The sequence below is a fragment of the Thalassophryne amazonica genome, chromosome 5, assembly GCF_902500255.1.
Source record: "Thalassophryne amazonica chromosome 5, fThaAma1.1, whole genome shotgun sequence".
NCBI lineage: Eukaryota > Metazoa > Chordata > Actinopteri > Batrachoidiformes > Batrachoididae > Thalassophryne > Thalassophryne amazonica.
Window position 1 is genome coordinate 1,574,849 of NC_047107.1, and position 20,642 is coordinate 1,595,490.

At 47.9% G+C, this 20,642-nt stretch overlaps 1 protein-coding gene across 5 annotated transcripts in view; it reads right to left on the reverse strand.

Annotated features, from left to right (window-relative positions):
• Positions 1-20,642, reverse strand: part of rimbp2 (RIMS binding protein 2) — a 337,590-nt gene that overhangs the window by 254,845 nt on the left and 62,103 nt on the right. The window lies entirely within an intron of this gene.

A 20,642-nucleotide genomic window follows, 5' to 3' on the forward strand; every position in this document is an offset into this window, starting at 1 on the left:
GACCCCGTACTCCCGGAGCACTCCCCACAGGGTGCCCCAAGGGACACGGTCAAATGCCTTCTCCAGATCCACAAAACACATGTGGACTGGTTGGGCAAACTCCCATGAATCCTCGAGCACCCGATGGAGCGTGTAGAGCTGGTCCAGTGTGCCGCGACCAGGACGAAAACCACACTGCTCCTCCTGAATCCGGAGGCCACTAAAGCCACTAAACAGATAAGTCCAAACTCAAAATCAACCTCCTCCTTATGTAGAAGATAAATGCAAAATACCAAAATAGTAAGGAGGCTGGGGAAAACAGCCTCTTCCATGAAGGAGAAGAGCACACAGGAATAAAGCAGTCCAAAGAAAGATATTCAAAATGCAAATTGAAGCAGAGTACTCACAACTGGAAATGGTTTCAGGACTCCCAGCAGTAAGACACCAACAACATTAAATGGTCCCCCCAACCGTGGCTAAACCAGAAGCACTTTAAATAGCCAAACATATTAGTGCAGCTGCAGACAAGCCAAGGTGGAAGTAATTATGAGTAACAATGTGTAGGGACAAAAACAATCACTAGAGGGAGATAAAACCAAGACAAAGACTAAGACCTATAGGAATATAAATAAACACCAGAGAGTGATAGAATCAGACCACACAGACACAAGATGACCAGAGAAAAGATGAATAGATAAGAATGAGAAAGGCTGTGATAAAAACAGACAAAGAGTGGTGAAACTAGGAAAGAAAGCAGGGTGTGGCACAAATTAAAGAGGAACTGGGGCAGACAATGGAGAGCTCTGACCAAAGAAAGAAAGAGAGAAAAACTCATACCCAAATTAAACATGAAAGAATGGGAGCAAAAAGGGTCTAAAAGGAAGATGATAAGAAAGGCCAAAAAACAACCACACCAGGCCCAGACCATAACAGTCTGTCCTGTACGAATGCAACTCAAATTATTGTTCCAATTGGTGTGATTTATACAACATTCATGCTCTAGTGTGATGGTGCCCTTAGACAGAAGGGGATGGTTATCTGTGGTTATCTGCCACTCTCTTAAGTTTAGAGTTTCATTATCCTGTTCACTGGGACTGGATACCTGTCTGCCATCTCTGCATCATATTAGCTCAGGGGTGGGCAATCATGTGCCATGAAGGGCCGAGATACTGCAGGTTTTCTTTGCTACCATTCACCTCAGGAGGTGATTTCAATGACTATCAGGTGTTTATGTTCAGGGGAGAAGCTCATCAGCAACCCACCTGCTGAGGTGATTGGTTGCAAGGAAAACCTGCAGTGTCTCGGCCCTCGATGCCCACCCCTGTATTAGCTCCTTAACCATGAGTGGACTTGGCATCAGATTGCCTGATGTTTTAGCATCACTTCCTGGACATCATCATTCAGCTTAAACTCTGTGCTCACAAGTCTACTAGATGTGATTGCTCCATCTATTATAGAATCATGGCCCTGAAAAAGCAAAAGCCTTGGTTCAGTGAGCATCGATGTGATCTCAAGCAGATGTCTAGGAATTTAGAGTGCAAATGGCATAGTTCAAAACTAGAAGTCTTGCACCTTGTGGTGTGATGTTATTCTGGTATATAAGCATATGTTACTGGCTATGAAAGGTGTCTGTTGCTTGGATTTGATTAGCAAAAAAAACAAAAAAAAAACAAGCATATCTCAAAATTTTTGTTTGATACTGTGGCCACACTCATTCAAGGGCAGCCACGTGTAAGCTGATCTCCTTTCACTGCTCAGGATTTCTTAGATTATTTTGAAAAAAAAAAATAGATGATGTTAATATATCTCAACATGCTTGAGTTTCGCTACCCGATCCTGTATGCACCATCTCTGTTTACCAAATCTGATACTATTTTGCTGGGTATGCTGTCACAACATGTAAACTCTGCTAAAAGCACAACTTGTCTTTTTGATCCGATGCCAACTAAACTGTTTAAGGACTTTGGAGCTGCACTTGGACCCACTATGCTGAAAATTATTAAACCATCACTAACCTTGGGTTCTGCGACAGACTGGTGTCCTGTCCAGAGTGTACCCCGCCTCATGCCCTATGACTGCTGGGATAGGCTCCAGCCTCCCGCAACCCTTGATTGGAGTAAGTGGTTGAAGATGAGTGAGTGAGTAACATCGGGTTCTGTTCCTGAAACTTTTAAATCTGCAGTGATCAAACCTGTTCTTAAGAAACCCAGCCTGGACCCAGGTTTAATGAAAAATTACAGGCCGATGCCACATCTGCCCTTTTGCTCTAAAATTCTTGGAAAAGTGGATTATGTTGCTGAAAATGACCTCTGTGAGCCACTGCAGTTTGCATTTTGAATGCACCACTCCATAAAGACAGCACTTGTTAAAGTAGTAAATGATCTGCTTGCAAAGGATTCAGTTGAATGAATGAATGATTGAATGAATTAAATTGAATTTACTTCAAATAAAGGGGAAAAATAATGATCTGAAAGAAAAATATGTTGAGAAACAATGCTCAAAAAGGAGTAGGAAGAAGTCAACATTTGTGAACTCCTACCTCTGTCTCATTATTCATTTATTGAAATTAATGACAACTTAATTACATCAACACATAAATCCAAGATATTTATAGACCAGTACCCACACAGTGCTGCATCCCCCCCTCCCCAAAACCCCAAAACACACAATAATAAATCCAACAACTACAGGACTCTCTCTAAGCAATGGAATAATGGTGCTGCTCCATCATGTTAGGATGCAGCACCATCATGCACATTTTCAAATGTAAGGTGTTCCCTCTCTGTTTTCCCTGGTTTGATTGATTGATTTTTATTAAAGTGTCATGCACCACTCGTGCCCAGCCTGCATGGACTTATAAGACACTCCATATCCAAAACAAGATAACCACATGCATGTCACAAGTTGCACAATTTCAAGATACAACAGGGTACAACACCTGTTGCCTCCTTTCCCAGACTTTACAGACAAAAACAGCAAAATCAAATGTTTCTTTTTCAACAATCCAACTCAAGATTTTCTCCTCAGAAAACCAAAACACATCTACATTATTTTTTTGCACACACTGAAATAAACAGTCTTAAATCAGCATACAAAGGACAGTAAAGAACAAAATGATACTCCTATTCCACAACATCAAGGTCACAAAAAATACAAACTCTCTCCTGTTCGGAGACCCTTATACCTGCCCCCTGCCAGAGGAAGACGACCAGATCTAATCTGAGCACAAAGGGACTGCTGTTTCCAAGACAAATTTAACTTCACATAAGGCTCAGTCTGGTATTCCTCCTTAAATTGTATTTTATTCCTTAGTTTTGTTTTCTTACAAATATCATTTTTTCCATTGCATTTTATAATAATTGAAAAAAAAAATGTTTTAAGAAATTTAAGTTACACTGCAATTTATGCATGTAAATATAATTCAAATTTGAAATTGTAAATACGTTAGTTATTTCTTTGGCCTGCGGATAAATACTTGAACAATCCCATAAGAATTTTTTTTTGGTCAGCCTGTCCTTTGGCAGCTGAATGAAGCAGCTCCATAAATTAAGCATCTCTATTCTCTGCTTTATAAGGCAGGGCTCCGACCCCATGTCACCCTCTACAGCCAGTTTAGCAGTGAACTTATGGACACCTAAGAAGCATCTAACTGCTCTGTTCTGAAGACGACTAATATGTTTGACTTCCTCAAAGCCCCACACACCAGCAGCATAAAACAAAATAGAACCAACCACTGCATCAAAAAGCTTTGTAAACACAGAGAAACCTATATTAGTGGAGCAGATAAGTGTAACAATTGTTCATTTCTGGAAAGAAGCACCAAAGTTGGCACAAATACTCCTTAGACATTACTCTTTTGAAAAAACTGAGTAGCCACTTGAATTTTCAGTAGGCGGCCAGGTAGGGCTCAACTGAAGAAATTTCAGTTTGTACATTGGTTAGAAGTTAAAGTTGCTCCAATTTTGGTAAAACGTGGTACAAATTATTGGTTGAACTAATAAGATTAATAAATGAAATAGTTTTGACTGTGTTGAATGCTTGGTCTGCAAGGTAAAGGTAGAGCAATGTCGACTGGTGTCCATTAGATTCTATGACGTCAAATTCAATTCAATTCAATTCAATTCAATTTTATTTATATAGCGCCAAATCACAACAAACAGTTGCCCCAAGGCGCTTTATATTGTAAGGCAAAAGCCATACAATAATCACATAAAAACCCCAACGGTCAAAATGACCCCCTATAAGCAAGCACGTGGCAACAGTGGGAAGGAAAAACTCCCTTTTAACAGGAAGAAACCTCCAGCAGAACCAGGCTCAGGGAGGGGCAGTCTTCTGCTGGGACTGGTTGGGGCTGAGGGAGAGAACCAGGAAAAAGACATGCTGTGGAGGGGAGCAGAGATCAATCACTAATGATTAAATGCAGAGTGGTGCATACAGAGCAAAAAGAGAAAGAAACAGTGCATCATGGGAACCCCCCAGCAGTCTAGCCAGCCCTAACTATAAGCTTTAGCAAAAAGGAAAGTTTTCTGGCTTCATGGATAGATAAAGCTGGGTATCATCTGCGTAACAATGAAAATTTAAGCAATGCTTTCTAATAATACTGCCTAAGGGAAACATGTATAAAGTGAATAAAATTGGTCCTAGCACAGAACCTTGTGGAACTCCATAATTAACCTTAGTCTGTGAAGAAGACTCCCCATTTACATGAACAAATTGTAATCTAGTATGATTCAAACCACCGCAGCGCAGTACCTTTAATATCTTTAAAATCTTTCAGTGCTTAATTCGTCCAGGAGGGAAAACCTCCACCTCCAGACACAGAATCACCCGTGCAGCTCCTGTCAGTCACTTCCCTGGAAGGAGTGAGAGGCGAAGACGTCGCGCTCACACTATCCGCCAATCCAGCTTCAGACTGTAGCCACAGGAAAACGGCTGCACACAGAACAATGTTTAGTCACAGAAAATCACCACAGAGAAGGTTACCTGAATGGTAGCTGATTTCTCGGCGGGGAGGTGGAGTTGCAGTCCGGCTTTTATGGAGGATGTGGTTGATGAGTGACAGCTGGTGTTGATGTGTGACAGCTGTCACTCCCAGTAGGTCCAATGCCCTCTCGTGCTTGGAGCCCGCACTCCAAGCAGGGCACCATCTGGTGGTGGTGGGCCAGCAGTACCTCCTCTTCAGCGGCCCACACAGCAGGACCCCCCCCTCAACGGGCGCCTCCTGGCACCCGACCAGGCTTGTCCGGGTGCCGGGCGTAGAAGTCGGCCAGGAGGGCCGGGTCCAGGATGAAGCTCCTCTTCACCCAGGAGCGTTCTTCGGGTCCATACCCCTCCCAGTCCACCAGATACTGGAACCCCCGAGCCTTATGTCGGACGTCCAGGAGCCGACGTACGGTCCATGCCGGCTCCCCGTCAATGATCCGGGCAGGAGGCGGTGCAGGTCCAGGGGTGCAGAGTGGTGAGGTGTGATGAGGTTTGAGACGTGACACATGAAAAACCGGGTGGATCCGCAGTGAAGTTGAAGCTGCCAGCTTCACTGTGGCTGGACTGAGGACCTTGAGGATGGGAAATGGTCCAATAAACCGGTCCTTGAGTTTTTGTGACTCCACTTGAAGCAGGATGTCCTTGGTCGACAACCACACCTCCTGCCCGGGCTGATATGCAGGGGCCGGGGAACGCCGGCAGTCTGCATGGGCCTTGGCCCTCATCCGGGCCTTCAACAGGGCAGAACGAGGTGGGCCTGGACCGAGGGCACACCGACCTCTCCCTCCACGAGTGGGAACAATGGGGGCTGGTACCCCAAACACACCTCAAACGGGGAGAGGCCGGTGGCAGACGACACTTGGCTGTTGTGGGCATACTCAATCCAGGCCAGATGGTTGCTCCAGGCTGTCGGGTGCGCGGAGGTCACATAGCGGAGGGCCTGCTCTAGCTCCTGGTTATCCCACTCTGCTTGTCCGTTTGTCTGAGGGTGATACCCGGACGAGAGACTCATGGTGGCCCCCAGTTCCCTGCAGAAACTCCTCCAGACTTGGGAAGAGAACTGAGGACCACGATGCGAGACGATCAATCAATTTTTTTATATAGCGCCAAATCACAACAAACAGTTGCCCCAAGGCGCTTTATATTGTAAGGCAAGGCCATACAATAATTATGAAAAACCCCAACGGTCAAAACGACCCCCTATGAGCAAGCACTTGGCCACAGTGGGAAGGAAAAACTCCCTTTTAACAGGAAGAAACCTCCAGCAGAACCAGGCTCAGGGAGGGGCAGTCTTCTGCTGGGACTGGTTGGGGCTGAGGGAGAGAACCAGGAAAAAGACATGCTGTGGAGGGGAGCAGAGCTCGATCACTAATGATTAAATGCAGAGTGGTGCATACAGAGCAAAAAGAGAAAGAAACAGTGCATCATGGGAACCCCCCAGCAGTCTACGTCTATAGCAGCATAACTAAGGGATGGTTCAGGGTCACCTGATCCAGCCCTAACTATAAGCTTTAGCAAAAAGGAAAGTTTTAAGCCTAATCTTAAAAGTAGAGAGGGTGTCTGTCTCCCTGATCTGAATTGGGAGCTGGTTCCACAGGAGAGGAGCCTGAAAGCTGAAGGCTCTGCCTCCCATTCTACTCTTACAAACCCTAGGAACTACAAGTAAGCCTGCAGTCTGAGAGCGAAGCGCTCTATTGGGGTGATATGGTACTACGAGGTCCCTAAGATAAGATGGGACCTGATTATTCAAAACCTTATAAGTAAGAAGAAGAATTTTAAATTCTATTCTAGAATTAACAGGAAGCCAATGAAGAGAGGCCAATATGGGTGAGATATGCTCTCTCCTTCTAGTCCCCGTCAGTACTCTAGCTGCAGCATTTTGAATTAACTGAAGACTTTTTAGGGAACTTTTAGGACAACCTGATAATAATGAATTACAATAGTCCAGCCTAGAGGAAATAAATGCATGAATTAGTTTTTCAGCATCACTCTGAGACAAGACCTTTCTGATTTTAGAGATATTGCGTAAATGCAAAAAAGCAGTCCTACATATTTGTTTAATATGCGCTTTGAATGACATATCCTGATCAAAAATGACTCCAAGATTTCTCACAGTATTACTAGAGGTCAGGGTAATGCCATCCAGAGTAAGGATCTGGTTAGACACCATGTTTCTAAGATTTGTGGGGCCAAGAACAATAACTTCAGTTTTATCTGAGTTTAAAAGCAGGAAATTAGAGGTCATCCATGTCTTTATGTCTGTAAGACAATCCTGCAGTTTAGCTAATTGGTGTGTGTCCTCTGGCTTCATGGATAGATAAAGCTGGGTATCATCTGCGTAACAATGAAAATTTAAGCAATACCGTCTAATAATACTGCCTAAGGGAAGCATGTATAAAGTGAATAAAATTGGTCCTAGCACAGAACCTTGAGGAACTCCATAATTAACTTTAGTCTGTGAAGAAGATTCCCCATTTACATGAACAAATTGTAATCTATTAGACAAATATGATTCAAACCACCGCAGCGCAGTGCCTTTAATACCTATGGCATGCTCTAATCTCTGTAATAAAATTTTATGGTCAACAGTATCAAAAGCAGCACTGAGGTCTAACAGAACAAGCACAGAGATGAGTCCACTGTCTGAGGCCATAAGAAGATCATTTGTAACCTTCACTAATGCTGTTTCTGTACTATGATGAATTCTGAAACCTGACTGAAACTCTTCAAATAGACCATTCCTCTGCAGATGATCAGTTAGCTGTTTTACAACTACCCTTTCAAGAATTTTTGAGAGAAAAGGAAGGTTGGAGATTGGCCTATAATTAGCTAAGATAGCTGGGTCAAGTGATGGCTTTTTAAGTAATGGTTTAATTACTGCCACCTTAAAAGCCTGTGGTACATAGCCAACTAACAAAGATAGATTGATCATATTTAAGATCAAAGCATTAAATAATGGTAGGGCTTCCTTGAGCAGCCTGGTAGGAATGGGGTCTAATAAACATGTTGATGGTTTGGATGAAGTAACTAATGAAAATAACTCAGACAGAACAATCGGAGAGAAAGAGTCTAACCAAATACCGGCATCACTAAAAGCAGCCAAAGATAACGATGCGTCTTTGGGATGGTTATGAGTAATTTTTTTCTCTAATAGTTAAAATTTTGTTAGCAAAGAAAGTCATGAAGTCATTACTAGTTAAAGTTAATGGAATACTCAGCTCAATAGAGCTCTGACTCTTTGTCAGCCTGGCTACAGTGCTGAAAAGAAACCTGGGGTTGTTCTTATTTTCTTCAATTAGTGATGAGTAGAAAGATGTCCTAGCTTTACGGAGGGCTTTTTTATAGAGCAACAGACTCTTTTTCCAGGCTAAGTGAAGAGCTTCTAAATTAGTGAGACGCCATTTCCTCTCCAACTTACGGGTTATCTGCTTTAAGCTACGAGTTTGTGAGTTATACCACGGAGTCAGGCACTTCTGATTTAAAGCTCTCTTTTTTAGAGGAGCTACAGCATCCAAAGTTGTCTTCAATGAGGATGTAAAACTATTGACGAGATACTCTATCTCACTTACAGAGTTTAGGTAGCTACTCTGCACTGTGTTGGTATATGGCATTAGAGAACATAAAGAAGGAATCATATCCTTAAACCTAGTTGCAGCGCTTTCTGAAAGACTTCTAGTGTAATGAAACTTATTCCCCACTGCTGGGTAGTCCATCAGAGTAAATGTAAATGTTATTAAGAAATGATCAGACAGAAGGGAGTTTTCAGGGAATACTGTTAAGTCTTCTATTTCCATACCATAAGTCAGAACAAGATCTAAGATATGATTAAAGTGGTGGGTGGACTCATTTACTTTTTGAGCAAAGCCAATAGAGTCTAATAATAGATTAAATGCAGTGTTGAGGCTGTCATTCTCAGCATCTGTGTGGATGTTAAAATCGTCCACTATAATTATCTTATCTGAGCTAAGCACTAAGTCAGACAAAAGGTCTGAAAATTCACAGAGAAACTCACAGTAACGACCAGGTGGACGATAGATAATAACAAATAAAACTGGTTTTTGGGACTTCCAATTTGGATGGACAAGACTAAGAGTCAAGCTTTCAAATGAATTAAAGCTCTGTCTGGGTTTTTGATTAATTAATAAGCTGGAATGGAAGATTGCTGCTAATCCTCCGCCCCGGCCCGTGCTACGAGCATTCTGACAGTTAGTGTGACTCGGGGGTGTTGACTCATTTAAACTAACATATTCATCCTGCTGTAACTGTTGTGTGGGCCGCTGAAGAGGAGGTACTGCTGGCCCACCACCACCAGAGGGCGCCCCTGCCTGGAGTGTGGGCTCCAGGCACCGGAGGGCGCTGCCGCCTCACAGGAGCAGCCAGGGTGACAGCTGTCACCCATCACCTGAGACAGCTGATATCACTCAACAGGGAGGTATATCAGCAGGACGGCATCTCCACCTCATTGCCAAGCTATCGCTCTACCAAGGAGGTAACGAACTCAGCCAGCCATACGGATTAATCCATTGTTGCTTGTGTGTAAACCGACTGAAGACTGAAAAGGACGTAATTGGATAAGTACTCTTATTCCCACATTACAGCGTTGTTTCTGAGTAGAGGTGGAGGTGGTGTTTTTCACCCCACGTATTGTTGGGTGCAGCCGCACCCAAATCTGACTGTTTTCTGTTCCTCGCCAGCAGTACCGGATCCGATGAACGGAGGCAGTGATCACCTGGGAGTTCGGGACTTGGCGGCTCCAGTATTCCCGGGGTTCGGTGGCAGAGGAAATCGGGTGGTTCCGGTTCGACTTGGACAGACGTCTCCTATCGTCGAGCCTGCCCACACGACACCGTTGGAATTCGACTTGTGACCAAAATTGTAATTTGTTGTGTTTGTTGTGCGTGTTCACAACAGTAAAGCTTTGTTATTTGAGTTTCTTCATTGTCCGTTCATTTGCGCCCCCTGTTGTGGGTCCGTGTACTGACACTTTCCCAACAGTAACCAGGTTTCTGTAAGGCAGAGTAAATCAATATGTTGATCAATTATTATATCATTTACCAACAGGGACTTAGAAGAGAGAGACCTAATGTTCAATAGACCACATTTAACTGTTTTAGTCTGTGGTGCAGTTGAAGGTGCTATATTATTTTTTCTTTTTGAATTTTTATGCTTAAATAGATTTTTGCTGGTTATTGGTAGTCTGGGAGCAGGCACCGTCTCTACGGGGATGGGGTAATGAGGGGATGGCAGGGAGAGAGAAGCTGCAGAGAGGTGTGTAAGACTACAACTCTGCTTCCTGGTCCCAACCCTGGATAGTCACGGTTTGGAGGATTTAAGAAAATTGGCCAGATTTCTAGAAATGAGAGCTGCTCCATCCAAAGTGGGATGGATGCCGTCTCTCCTAACAAGACCAGGTTTTCCCCAGAAGCTTTGCCAATTATCTATGAAGCCCACCTCATTTTTTGGACACCACTCAGACAGCCAGCAATTCAAGGAGAACATGCGGCTAAACATGTCACTCCCGGTCTGATTGGGGAGGGGCCCAGAGAAAACTACAGAGTCCGACATTGTTTTTGCAAAGTTACACACCGATTTAATGTTAATTTTAGTGACCTCCGATTGGCGTAACCGGGTGTCATTACTGCCGACGTGAATTACAATCTTACCAAATTTACGCTTAGCCTTAGCCAGCAGTTTCAAATTTCCTTCAATGTCGCCTGCTCTGGCCCCCGGAAGACAATTAACTATGGTTGCTGGTGTCGCTAACTTCACATTTCGCAAAACAGAGTTGCCAATAACCAGAGTTTGATCCTCGGCGGGTGTGTCGCCGAGTGGGGAAAAACGGTTAGAGATGTGAACGGGTTGGCGGTGTACACGGGGCTTCTGTTTAGGGATACGCTTCCTCCTCACAGTCACCCAGTCAGCCTGCTTTCCCGGCTGCTCGGGATCTGCCAGGGGGTAACTAACGGCGGCTAAGCTACCTTGGTCCGCACCGACTACAGGGGCCTGGCTAGCTGTAGAATTTTCCACGGTGCGGAGCCGAGTCTCCAATTCGCCCAGCCTGGCCTCCAAAGCTACGAATAAGCTACACTTATTATAAGTACCGTTACTGCTAAAGGAGGCCGAGGAATAACTAAACATTTCACACCCAGAGCAGAAAAGTGCGGGAGAGACAGGAGAAGCCGCCATGCTAAATCGGCTAAGAGCTAGTAGCTACGCTAAGCTAGCGGATTCCTAAAAACACGCAAAGTGAATAATGTGTAAATAATTTAGAGGTGATTCAGCAGAAGGAGTGCTTTAGTTAAGGCACGTAAAGATTACACTGGGAAACAAATCGTAATCTAGATAACTAGATCAATCTAACTGCGCAGATTAAACAGCTAACAGATACAGAAAAACACCGCTGTGCTCCAGAACAGGAAGTGATACAATACCGCAGTGAGAGCCAACCACCAGTAGAGGCAAGCAAGAGTCAAGTCAAGACTTCACGATGTCCGATGGTATCCCATGCAGACGCACGACATGGTGGACCAGGATGTCTGCCGTCTCCTGGGCCATCGGGAGCTTCGGGAGGGCCACGAAGTGGGCCGCCTTGGAGAACCGGTCCACTATCGTGAGGATGGTGGTGTTGCCCTGGGATGGCGGGAGGCCCGTGATGAAGTCCAGGCCGATGTGGGACCAGGGGCGGTGAGGCACCGGTAGATGCTGGAGGAGGCCCGAAGTCCTTTTGTGGTCAGCCTTGCCCCTGGCACAGGTGGTACAGGCCTGGACGTAATCCTGGACGTCGGCTTCCATAGACGCCCACCAGAAGCGCTACTGGACCACTGCCACGGTTCTGCGCACCCCCGGATGAGAGGAGAGCTTTGAACCGTGACAGAAGTCCAAAACCGCAGCCCTGGCCTCTGGTGGGACGTACAGTTTGTTCCTCAGGCCGGTCCCCGGGTCTGGGTTCCGTGCCAGAGCCTCCCGGACGGTCTTCTCCACGTCCCAGGTGAGGGTGGCCACGACAGTGGACTCGGAGATGATGGTCTCTGTTGGGTCCGACAACTCGGCCTTGACCTCCTCTTCGTGCACCCGGGACAGGGCATCCGATCATTGGTTCTTGGTCCCGGGTCGATATGTGATCTGGAAGTCAAAGCGCCTGAAGAACAGTGACCAGCGGGCTTGCCTGGGGTTCAGCCGCTTGGCAGTCTGGATGTACTCCAGGTTCCGATGGTCCGTGAAAACCGTGAAGGGCACCGTCGCTCCCTCCAACAGGTGTCTCCACTCCTCAAGAGCCTCCTTCACCGCCAGGAGTCCCCGGTTGCCGACGTCATAATTCCTTTCAGCCAGGGTCAACCTGCGGGAAAAATAGGCACAAGGGTAGGCACCTTATCGGACTCCCTGCTCTGGGACACCACGGCTCCTATCCCTGAGTCAGAGGCATCCACTTCAACTATGAACTGGCGATTAGGATCAGGCTGAACCAGAGTTGGCGCAGTCGAGAACCGGCATTTCAAATGCCTAAACGCGGCTTCGCACCGATCCGACCAGGTGAAGGGGACTTTAGTGGAGGTCAGGGCGGTCAGGGGGCTAACCACCTGACTGTAGCCCTTAATGAACCTCCGAGAGAAATTTGCAAAGCCGAGGAACTGTTGTAGTTTCCTACGGCTTGTTGGTTGGGGCCAATCTCTCACCGCCGCAACCTTGGCCGGGTCAGGGGCGACGGAGTTGGAGGAGATGATAAACCCCAGGAAGGACAAACAAGTACGGTGGAACTCGCACTTCTCGCCCTTCACAAACAGCCGGTTCTCCAACAACCGTTGCAGGACCTGACGTACATGCTGGACATGAGTCTCAGGGTCCGGAGAAAAGATGTGTATATTGTCTAGATATACGAAGACAAAAATAATTCAGCATTTCTTCCCCAGGTTGATGTTTCAGGGGACAAGTAACAGGAAATGATGACAAAGGAACACTGTAAAGTTTGGTTTTCAAAACGCAAACACAATATTCCATCAAACGCCTTAAACACAATAGTAACACAAAACTAATCAAGAACAAAATTCCTTAAAAAAAAAACACACCACCCGAAGCCTTGACTGCTCTCCTGTGCGCAACACGGTTATGTACAAACCACGTACATCCACTGAATTCAATGTTCTGACAAGACATGCGTCTCATTTAGTGAAACAAAATCAGGATCAACATAATATAGTAAAGCCATGCGCAGGTCACAGTTTGATTCTGTCCATCCTGTTGTGTGGGCCGGCCGAAGAGGAGGTACTGCTGGCTCACCACCAGAGGGCGCCCTGCCTGTTGTCGGGTTTCAGGCACTAGATGGCGCAGTTGCCTGAGGGGATCACCAGGTGCACTGGAGCTGTCAGCTGTCACTCATCACATCTCATCACACCCCTCCATAAAAGCCTGGGAGAGACACCATAACTCTGCCGAGTTATCAGCTTACCCTACAGGTAAACAACTCAGCCGTTTTGTGCCGTACGCACACGTTTTTGCTTCTGAGCTTTTTGCAGTCGTTAACCTTCTGTATACGAGTACTTGCAGCTTGTAGCCGAGTTTGTGGAAGTTGGAGGAGTTGGCGTCTCCACTCCTCACTTCTGACTTTCTAAGTAGTACATAAGGCACTGCAGGTACTCTGTGTTCCTGCTATCTGGAAGTGGAGGTTCCCCCCCAGGAAGGAATTGTATTTTGCTGACTGTTTTCTGGGTGTACACACGCCCACCTTAACCTGTGTTTGTTCCTGCCAGCAGTACCGGATCTGACAGCTGGAAGCGGTGGCCACCTGGGGACTCAGGACTTGGCGGCTCTGGTGTTTTGCAGGTCTCTGTTGGCAGTGGAACATCGTGGGTCCCGGCTCTTCTCTGGATAGGCGTCTCCTACCCTCTGGCCTGCCCACACGTCATTTTGGTTTTCTTGATTGACAGACTAAAGCATTTTTGAACTGTTGTGCACATTTGCAGGAATAAATTGTATTTATTGGAATCTCTATTGGCCGTTCATTTACGCCCCCTGGTGTGGGTCCATGCATTTCACTTTCCCCAACAGGATAACTCGGCCACGTCATGGATTCCGAGGGGCACATACCACTGAGTGAACAACCAATGGAGATGCAAGGTGCGCAGGCTCCAGCAGGAGGCGTGTTGGGTGAGTTGCCGCAGATTCTCACCACCCTCACTGCTCGGTTGGATTTAGTGACCGAACAGAATATACTGCTCAATCGTAGGATGGAAGCTCTCACTGCTCAGGTGGAAGCACGTGCACAGGGCGCAGCTGCAGCCACTCCTCCTGCGGACCTGTCGCAAAGCAGAGAAATTCCAGTGGCCATTCAACGGACCCCCCCATCCCTTGAAGCATACATTAGCCCCCCGGAACCGTACGGGGGTTGTGTCGAGACGTGCGCAGACTTCCTGATGCAGTGCTCGCTCGTCTTTGCACAACGCCCCGTGATGTATGTGTCAGACTACAGCCGGGTGGCTTATGTTATAAACTTGCTTCGAGGCGAGGCACGCGCCTGGGCTACGGCGCTCTGGGAGCAGGATTCACGGCTCCTAGCAACATATACTGGGTTCATTCAGGAGTTCAGACAGGTGTTTGATCATCCCAAAAGAGGCGAGACCGCTTCAAATGTGCTACTGTCAATCCGACAGGGGCGCAGGAGCGCAGCCGAGTATGCAGTCGACTTCCGCGTCACGGCAGCGAGGGCTGGCTGGAATACGGTAGTGTTCTGCGCCGCCTTTGTAAATGGGCTGTCTCCGGCCCTTAAGGAGCACCTGGTGGCCAAAGATCAGCCGCGGGATTTAGATGGGCTGATAGATCTGGTGATACGGTTGGACAATCGGTTAGAAGAACATCGACGGGAGCGAGACGAAGGACGTGGCTGGGCGTGCACCATCCCTCTCCCTTCCAGGTCCGAAGCAGCGTTGTCCTCACCCCACTCCAAAGCCAGGGCTCTCCGCGTAGCAACAGCTCCCCCTGCTGACGAAGCTATGGACACGAGCAGGGCTAAAGTGAGATCAGATAACAGACAAAGAAGGCTGGCCCGTGGAGAGTGTTTTTACTGTGGCTTGAGTGAACATGTGCAGAAAAACTGCCCCAAGCAGTTAAATGCCAATGCTTGCCCTTAGAGACTGGGCTAAGGGTGAGCCATAATACACATGTGGGCATTCCACGAAAATGCACACGACTCCCAGTCACAATCCTCTGTGGGGATTTAACCCTTAATGCCCCAGCACTTATTGACACGGGGTCAGAAGGGAATCTACTGGACAGTAGATGGGCTAAGGAGGTAGGGCTCCCTCTGGTTGCCGTTCCTTCACCATTAAAGGTGCGGGCACTAGATGGCACCCTCCTCCCAGAAATCACACACCAGACACAGCCTTTAACCCTGGTTGTCTCTGGTAACCACAGGGAGGAGATTGTGTTCTTTTTGACACCCTCTGCCTCCAGGATTATTTTGGGTTTTCCCTGGATGGTTAAGCACAATCCCCGGATTGATTGGCCGTCTGGGGTTGTGGCTTAATGGAGCGAAACCTGCCACCGGGAGTGCTTAAGATCCTCGGTGCCACCCGGTGAGACTGCGAAAAGGAGGTCCGAGTCCCCCCCAATCTTACAACGGTGCCGGCTGAGTATCATGATCTTGCTGATGTTTTCAGCAAAGATCACTCACGCTTCCCCTGCACCGACCGTATGATTGTGCCATTGATTTGGTTCCAGGCGCTGAGTATCCGTCCAGCAGGATGTACAACCTCTCACCTCCTGAGCACGAATCAATGGAGACCTACATCCGGGACTCTTTAGCTGCCGGGCTAATCCGGAATTCTTCCTCCCCGTTGGGTGCGGGTTTCTTTTTGTGGGCAAGAAGGATGGCGGACTCCGTCCATGCATTGATTATAGAGGGCTGAACGAGATCATGGTTCACAACCGATACCCGTTGCCTCTATTAGATTCAGTGTTCACGCCCCTGCATGGAGCCAAAAACTTCACGAAATTAGATCTTTGTAATGCTTATCACTGGTTCGGATCCGGAAGGGAGACGAATGGAAGACGGCATTTAACACCCCTTTAGGTCACTTTGAGTACCTGGTCATGCTGTTCGGCCTCACTAACGCCCCTGCGACATTCCAAGCTTTTGTTCACGACGTCTTGCCGGACTTCCTGCACTGATTCATCTTTGTATATCTAGACGATATCCTCATCTTCTCCCCGGACCCTGAGACCCATGTTAAGCATGTACGTCAGGTCCTGCAGCGGTTATTGGAGAACCGGCTGTTTGTGAAGGCGAGAAGTGCGAGTTCCACCGTACTTCTTTGTCCTTCCTGGGGTTCATCATCTCCTCCAACTCCGTCGCACCCGATCCGGCCAAGGTAGCGGCGGTGAGAGATTGGCCCCAAGCGGAAAGCTGTAGGAAGCTGCAACAGTTCCTCGGTTTCGCAAATTTTTACAGGAGGTTCATTAAGGGCTATAGTCAGGTTGTTGGTCCCCTTACAGCCCTGACCTCCACTAAAGTCCCCTTCACCTGGTCGGATCGGTGCGAAGCCACGTTTAGGGAGTTGAAACACGGGTTTTCGACTGCGCCAGTTCTGGTGCAGCCCGATCCTAACCACCAGTTTATTGTTGAAGTGGATGCCTCTGACTCAGGGATAGGAGCCGTGCTATCCCAGAGCAGGAAGTCCAATAAGGTTGTCCACCCATGTGCCTACTTTTCCTGCAGGTTAACCCCCGCAGAGTGGGACTACGACATTGGCAATCGGGAACTCCTGGCGGTGAAAGATGCCCTTGAGGAATGGAGACACCTGTTGGAGAGAGGTGTGATCCCGTTTACTATTCTCACTGACCATTGGAACCTGGAATACATCCAGACCGCCAAGCGTCTGAACCCCAGGCAAGCCCGTTGGTCACTGTTTTTTGGACGGTTCAACTTCAAAATCACCTACCGCCCCGGGACCAAGAACCAGAGGTCTGACGCACTGTCCCGGGTGGACGAAGATGAAGTTGGACCTAAGCTGTTGGATCCACCCAATAACATCTTGCCGGAGTCTACTATCGTCGCCACCCTCACATGTGACGTTGAGGAAGTGGTCAGGGAGGCCCTGACTCAACATCTGGATCCCAGCGGTGGACCTCCAAATCGACTGTACGTCCCACCAGACGCACGGACTGCAGTATTGGACTTCTGTCACGGTTCCAAGCTCTCCTGCCATCTGGGGGTGCGAAGAACCGTGGCAGTGGTCCGGCAGCGGTTCTGGTGGGCGTCAGTTGAAGCCGACACCCGGGATTACGTCCGGGCCTGTACAACATGTGCCAGGGGCAAGGCCGTCCATGAGCAACAAACAGGACTCCTCCAACCGTTACTGGTGCCTCGACCCCACTGGTCCCACATCGGCCTGGACTTTGTCACAGGCCTCCCTGCGTCCCAGGGAATGACTACTATCTTGATGATAGTGGACCGGTTTTCCAAGGTGGCCCACTTCGTGGCCCTCCCGAAGCTCCCGACAGCCCAGGAGACTGCAGACCTCCTGGTCCACCACGTCGTGCATCTGCATGGTATCCTGACGTACACCGTCTCCGATCGTGGTCCCCAGTTCTCCTCGCAAGTCTGGAGGAGTTTCTGTAAGGAACTGGGGGCCACCGCAAGCCTGTTGTCTGGGTACCACCCCCAGACCAACGGCCAAGCAGAGCGGGAGAATCAAGATCTTGAACAGGCCTTGAGGTGTGTCACCTCTGCACACCTGACAGCCTGGAGTCAACATCTGGCCTGGATTGAGTATGCTCATAACAGCCAGATCTCGTCTGCGACTGGCCTCTCTCCGTTCGAAGTGTGTTTGGGGTACCAGCCCCCATTGATTCCAGCCATGGAGGGAGAGGTCGAGGTCCCCTGGGTCCAGGCCCACCTCAGGAGATGCCGTTGGGTGTGGAAGACGGCCTGCTCTGCTCTCCTGATAGCCTGGACGCGGGCGAAGAACGATGCAGATCGTCCACGAGCCCCGGCCCCAGCTTACCAGCCTGGGCAGGAGGTCTGGCTTTCTACAAAGAACATCCCTCTGCATACGGACTCACCCAAACTTACTGACCACTTCATTGGACCATTTCCCATCCTCAACGTCATCAGTCCCGCCACAGTGAAACTCAAACTCCCTGCTTCACTGCGGATCCATCCATTTTTTCATGTGTCCAAAATCAAACAGTACCACACCTCGGACCTCTGCACCCCCGGACCAGCGCCGCCTCCTGCCTGCATCATCGACAGCGAGCCAGCCTGGACAGTGAGGAAGCTCCTGGATGTTTGTCAGAAGGGTCGGGGTTTCCAGTATCTGGTGGACTGGGAGGGTTACGGACCAGAAGAGCACTCCTGGGTGAAGAGGAGCTTCATCTTGGATCCCGCCCTCCTGGCTGACTTCTAACAGCGTCACCCCGACAAGCCGGGTCAGGAGCCAGGAGGCGCCCGTGGGGGGGGGGGGGGGGGGGTCCTGTTGTGTGGGCCGCCCAAAGAGGAGGTACTGCTGGTTCACCAGCAGAGGGCGCCCTGCCTGTTGTCGGGTTTCAGGCACTAGGGGGCGCAGTTGCCTGAGGGGATCACCAGGTGCACCGGAGCTGTCAGATATCACTCATCACATCTCATCACACCACTCCATAAAAGCCTGGGAGAGACACTCTCTCCCAGGCTCTCTGCCGAGTTATCAGCTTACCCTACAGGTTAACAACTCAGCCGTTTTGTGCCATACGCACACGTTTTTGCTTCTGAGCTTTTTGCAGTTGTTAACCTTCTGTATACTTGCAGCTTGTAGCCGAGTTTGTGGAAGTTGGAGGAGTTGGTGTCTCCACTCCTCACTTCTGACTTTCTAAGTAGTACATAAGGCACTGCACGTACTCTGTGTTCCTGCTATCTGGAAGTGGAGGTTTTTCCCCCCAGGAAGGAACTGTATTTTGCTGACTGTTTGTTGGGTGTACACACGCTCACCTTAACCTGTGTCTGTTCCTGCCAGCAGTACCGGATCTGACAGCTGGAAGAGGTGGCCACCTGGGGACTCAGGACTTGGCAGCTGTGGCGTATTGCAGGTCTCCGTTGGCGGTGGAACATCATGGGTCCCGGCTCTTCTCTGGATAGGCGTCTCCTACCCTCGGGCCTGCCCACGCGTCATTTTGGTTTTCTTGATTGACAGACTAAAGCATTTTTGAACTGCTGTGCACATTTGCAGGAATAAATTGTATTTATTGGAATCTCTATTGGCCGTTCATTTACGCCCCCTGGTGTGGGTCCATGCATTTTACTTTTCCCAACACATCCATTAATAGTCCACTGGACTAAAGAAAAGTCAGTACTTACGAGCTGGGCACATATCCCTCACACCGTGCTCCTCCGGGGTTGACTCGCAGTGTGCTTGACCAAAAGCCAATTTGCAGTCACATAAAAGTCTTTAGCGGCTCCAGTCTCTCTTAAAAAGGTCCTAAAGTTTAACTCCACCAGCCTTTCCGCATGAGATTTAGCCAAGAACAATCCAAAAGTTGTACAATATTTGTCAAATTATTCAGATATTTGTGGAGCAAAAATCACGCATCACTCACACATGCGGCCATCTTTTCCTCCCTGGTAATTATTTTTCACGTCGCTGCCAGTTTTCTGAAAATCTGGTCTATGGAGTACAGCTTTTCCTCCAAAGGCACACTGATAAATCCGCTGTGCACCTTGTTAATAAATATATGAAATCTGATAAGAATCCAATAAGACAATCAGCCCTATCCACCTTATTCCAAGCCCCCATGAGGCTTGGTGTGAATTATGTGTGAGACGTCCAGTAAGAACTGGAACTGGCGTTTGTTTACATGTTAACTGTTTGTGCTAATCCACTTTCTACATGGCTTAGCGATCTAAAACATCAGCTGTCACAGCTGAAATGAGACAACATCACAATCCCGCTGTCTAGAAATATAGAGAGGCGAGAGTACGACATGAAGAAGTGGCCTAAGAAAACATACGGGAGCATTTTTAGCTCCTTTCTTAGCTCTCGCTCCAGATGGGAAGGCAGTGAACAATCTGAAAAGCTCTGAGGCGTTTCAGTACCTGCACAGGGGAACATTAGGAATTTACAGCAGGCCACGGAGCAGGGGATTAGAGACCCTGCAGGGCTTATGACAAATGTGGATGTGGAATCCATTATCTTAGTGGGGAAATTAGTGCAAAAAATCCACTATGGGAAATTCAACAAGTTGAGACTGTGGCTTGCTTCCATAGATGTGTCCATAAAAATCACAGAGGGATGTGCTTTGCAAACTTAATACCCATTACAACATTGGATGATGTTGAAATTGAGGATGGCCCGTTGGCTGTTCTAGCAATATCAAAGATTTTGTGTCTGCTACCTACAACACACGTGGAATGTCGCAAACCTAAACCTAATTCTAGGCATCTTATATATGCTACTCTGGAACCACCCCTAAATCCAAACAGTTTAAATGTCAACCCCACTGAGGTCCTTAGTCTGGGTCTCATTAACATAAGATCACTATCCTCAAAATCATTGTTGATTAATGATCTAATTATTGATCATCACTTAGACATGATTGGGTTATGTGAAACCTGGCTTAAACCTACAGCTGTCCTCCCCTTAAATGAGGCATGCCCACCAGCATATACATTCAGTCACGTCCCCCGTGATGCGAAGCAAGGCGGGGGTGTTGCTGTTATT